The sequence below is a fragment of the Capsicum annuum genome, chromosome 4 (assembly GCF_002878395.1).
Source record: "Capsicum annuum cultivar UCD-10X-F1 chromosome 4, UCD10Xv1.1, whole genome shotgun sequence".
Lineage (NCBI taxonomy): Eukaryota > Viridiplantae > Streptophyta > Magnoliopsida > Solanales > Solanaceae > Capsicum > Capsicum annuum.
The window spans coordinates 1,322,937-1,328,258 of NC_061114.1; positions in this window are offsets into that span (position 1 = coordinate 1,322,937).

Sequence of the window (5,322 nt, forward strand, 5' to 3'; positions counted from 1 at the left end):
TAGTCACATGGCGACAACTTTGTCAGTTACTCCAAGACTTCTAACGCAAATTTTATCAGTAATTTCACATCGTATCTGATAGGAAACACCTTTTTCCGTGAATTCAAATTAAGTCGAACTCTAATACGTGCATCAGACAACCACGACCTCCTGGTCACATGGCGACAACTCTGTCAGTTAATGCAAGACTTCTAACGCGAATTTTATTAGTAATTTCACATCGTCTCTGATAAGAAACACCTTTTTACATAAATTCAAATTTAGTCAAACTCTAATACGTGCATCATACACCCACAACCTCCTGGTCACATGACGACAACTTTATCAATTACTCCAAGGCTTCTAACGCGAATTTTATCAGTAATTTCACATCGTCTCTGATAGGAAACACCTTTTTACGTGAATTCAAATTTAGTCGAACTCTAATACGTGCATCAGAGACCCACGACCTCCTGGTCATATGGCGACAACTTGCCAGTTACTCCAAGACTTCTAACACAAATTTTATCAATAATATCACATCATCTCTGGTAGGAAACACCTTTTGATACAATGCTAAGTGTGTATCAAGAGATTCCAACCAACACAAGAACAACAAGATGAACAACAAAGTGCTAGTGAATCGAAAATGGCCACACACAGCTTCACTAGGCTTGCAACACTTGTTTGAACTAGAAAAGTGAGTTTAACAACAAGAACAACAAAGTCAATATTGCTAGTGAATCGAAAGAGCCCCACACTGCTTCACTAGACTTTTATATTCAACAACACGATGTTAACCAGATTTACAAAGAAAGAGATAGAAACTTGACACACAATATTCATTAATCTAAGAACCCTAACAAGAGAAAGGACCTTAAGACTAATAAATATCAATACCAAGTTCTTACTTGGACCAAGAGGAACTCAAAGAACCTCAAGAACCTAGTTTCTAGCCAAGATAAAACATTGGTATCACTCTACTAGTGAGAATTTGGTTATTGCCTCTCCAAATGATGAGAAAGAGAAGTAAAAAATTTACAAGTCTTTGTTTCTTGAATAATAGGAATCAACTAAAGCAAAACTAGCCCTATTACATGGCTTATATAGGCACTTAGAAAGGAGGGACAAAGACCAAATTACCCTTGGCATTTAAGTGGGTGGGTTTGGGGTGTCTTGGTGGGCCTCTTTACATTTTATAAATATAGGCCCTTAGATGGGCTCACAAGGGCCTCACATATGGCCAAGAATGTGAACAAGGCTTGGAGTCGTTGCAACTCACGTGCTTGGCTTCGTCTGAAAGGTCTTGAGCTAGGAATTTTCGTATCATCCTCTCCATATTGAAGGGAATTTGTCCTCAAATTCGTATTATTGCCATCCTCCACCGTTTCCACCCGAGATAGATCACGCACATTGAAAGTGTTGTGTACTTGATATTCCGGGGGTAGATCAATCTTGTACTCATTGTTGTTGATCCTTTCTAATACTTGGAACGGGCCATCACCTCGTGGCATCAACTTAGCATCCCTTTGAGACGGGAATCTATTCTTACTTAGGTGCACCCACACCCAATCTCCCGGTTCAAAAATATGCTTTCTTCTTTCTTTGTTGGCTCGCCTCGCAACTTCTTGGTTTTTCTTCTCCAACCGCAACCTCACTTTCTCATGTAGATTTTTTATGGCCTCGTCCCGTTTAATTCCATCTAAGCTTATCACAAAATCACTTGGAAAAGGGGTTAAATCCAAAGGGGTGAGGGGGTTGAAGCCGTATACACACTCAAAGGGTGTCATCCCCGTGCTCGAGTGTATAACACGATTATAAGCAAACTCAATCAACGTTAAGTGCTCCTCCCAAAAAGACATTTTTCCTTTAACCATGGACCGTAGCAAAGACCCTAAGGTCCTATTTACTACTTCCGTTTGGCCATCGGTTTGTGGGTGGCATGAAGTCGAAAACAACAACTTAGTACCGAGTCTACCCCACATGGACTTTCAAAATGGCTTAGGAATTTAGAATCCCTATCACTCACCATGGTCCTCGGAACACCATGAAGTTTTAAAACATTATCAACAAACAAAGAGGCTATGTTAGGCGCATCATCACATTTAGAACAAAGAATAAAGTGAGCCATCTTGGAAAACCGATCCACCACGACAAAAATACTATCCCGCCCCCTTCTAGTCCTCGGCAATCCTAACAGAAGTCCATTGATATGTCAAGCCAAGGACGCAAAGGGGTGGCCAATGGGGTGTACAACCCGTGGGGTTGGAATCGTGACTTGGCTCCTCTGCACTCAACACATTGGTCGCAAATTCGGGCCACATCCTTGTGCATTCTAGGCCAATAAAATTGTTCTTCCAAAATTTCAAGGGTCTTCTCGACCCCAAAATGGCCCATTACACCGCCATTGTGTGCTTCTCTCACAAATAATTCTCTCTAAGAACTTGAGGGAACACACAATCGTCTATCTTTAAACAAGTGTCCATCAAATTTGGTATAGGGATGGGAACCCCTATCCGTAACCCACTTATCCCTTTCCGACTCTTCACTTTCCCTATAGATAGGAGCGAAGTGAGGGTCCTCGGGATATAAAGACTTGAGGCTTTCAAACCCCATCAACTTAGACGACAAAGTAGAAACAAGCACATGTTTTCGGGATAAAGCATCGGCAACCACATTGTCTTTACCCATTTTGTATTGAATAACATAAGGGAAAGTTTCAAGAAATTCAATCCATTTGGCATGCCGCCGGTTAAGCTTGTCTTGTGCCCGTAGATGCTTCAAGGATTCATGATCCATTCGGATCACGAATTCTTTAGGCCACAAATAATATTACCAAGTGGCCAAGGCTCTAATCAAGGCATGCAACTCTAAATCGTACGTAGAGTAGTTTAGAGTTGCTCCTTTGAGATTTTCGCTAAAGTAAGCAATAGGCTTCAATTCTTACATTAAAACCGCGCCTATGCCGACTTTACTTGCATGACATTCGACCTCAAAAGTCTTGTCAAAATTTGGCAACTGTAGCAAAGGGTCCGAGATGAGCATAGCTTTCAAGTCCTCGAAGACCTTAGCTTGTTCATCTCCCCACTTGAAAGGCCGATCCTTTTTAATCACTTCGGTCAAGGGGGCGGCAATGGTGCTAAATCCTTTGACAAAACGTCTATAAAAACTAGCCAACCCATGGAAGCTTCTCACTTCACCTACGGTTTTGGGAGTTGGCAAATTTTTAATGGCGTCAATCTTAGATTCATCCACTTCGGCCCCTCTTGAGCTCACCACAAACCCAAGAAATACAACCTTATGGACACCAAAAGAACACTTTTCTAGATTAGCATATAACTTCTCCTTTCGGAGGACATCAAACACACGTTATAAATGTTTTACATGCTCATCTAAGGACTTACTATACACCAATACATCATCATAGGTTTCAGCTCAATACTTTTTCGTCTGTTAATCACAGGTTTCAGTTCAATACTTTTTCGTCTGTTAATCACAGGTTTCAGTTCAATACTTTTTCGTCTGTTAATCACGGGTTTCAGTTCAATACTTTTTCTTCGTCTGTTAATCACAGATTTCGGTTCAATACTTTTTCATCGTTAATCATAGGTTTCAGTTCAATACTTTTTCATCGTTAATTATAGGTTTCAGTTCAAGTCTATTTCATCGTTAATCATAGGTTTCAGTTCAAGTCTTGCTGGATACCTAATTGTCTTTGTGCCCCCCATGTGGGGCTTGTTGATGCGAATTAAAATTTAATTACCTTTTAATGTGATTATCAAACACTAAATGAAAAATTAATAAAAGGGAGATATTCTATGATCAAATTTGCTTAACAACATTATAGTAATTATCATAGCTACATATATAGTTCTAAAAATACATAATAGTTCGAGTCCGGAGCTAAAAGGGCTAATTTTTGAAGCAAAAATGCTAAAGGGGACAAAACGCCCTTGGCCCAACAATTTAGAAGTGGTGGGCCAGTGACTTGTAAGTCGCTGGACCCACAGCGACTTACAAGTCGCCCGGCTGGCCCTACTTTGGTATTTTTGCTCCAAAAGTTAGCCCTTTCAGCTTCGGACTCTGTCTAATGCTATCTCTACGAAGTCCTAACGCGTCATTTGTGGTTCAAAGAATGGAGGAATAGTTACCGCTCGACTTCTCCAATTCTCTACATTTGCTTTCCAACCTGTAGTTGTATCATCACCAAACAATCAAACAAGTTATTAGTAGGTGTTTGGACATAAATTCGAAAAAAAAAAGAGGAGTTTTGGAAGTCGAAAAAGCGTGGACAAGAGGGAGTTGCTCGGATAGTAAGTGCCCCACACTTCCAACTCGAAGGTTGTGAATTCGAGTCACCACAGAGCAAAATAGAAAACAGCATTTGAAATTTGAAGACATACATTTCACTAATATCACGTTAGGGTGTAAATAAATTCATTTTAAAAATAGTACAGGTGTGTAATAGGTCGTTTCAATAGTTTGAGTGTGTGCGTTCAATGCCTTTTCTCGTTAAATGTATAAGAGATAAGTATCCAGTACCCCTTCGAACTATGACCAAAGTTGCTATGACACACTCCAACTTCATAGGGGTCCTATTACCCTCACGAACTCAGTTTTAGCATATTTATATCGTCCTTTTGTGCTGAAGTGGCAGTTATATTACATAAAATGGAGTACATGTCAAAGGTGCCGCGTCAGTTGAAAGGGTTGGCTAAAGGTGCCACGTCGGCTAAAAAATATGCTAAAATTTAATTGAGAAGGGTAATAGAAATCTCATAAAATTAGAGTGTATTGTAGCAAATTTGATCATAATTCAGAGAGTATCATATGTTTTACTCAATATATAACTGAAAAAGTGTTTTGATTTTTTTTTTTTTGAGAAGTTAATTTTTACTAATCAAATAAATCGTGTTATTAATTACTCCTACTAACTAAAAACTTGTATTACTCCAACAATATTTTTGAAGAACCGAAACAACATAGGCCGACAGTGAAGACATGAAAATTTAAGCTATATACGATGTCAGCTTATGTTTTTGAGGCACTTCAAAAATACTGTCAGGTGCAAGTCGAGTCCTCTAAATAGTAATGTATTTTGAGAGGATTCAACACACGTGACGCAACATTTTTGAAGAGTTTGATCAATTGTCAGCGCATGTAACGTACACACTGATCGTAAAGAGTATAATTATTAGAGATAAGCATTTAGTAATACCCTTCCTCCCTCCGAACTATGATCAAAGTTGCTACGGCACATTCCAACGTAACTTCACTGGGATCCTCTTACCCCCTGAACTCAATTTTAGCATATTTTTGTCACCCTTTTATGCTGGTGTGACA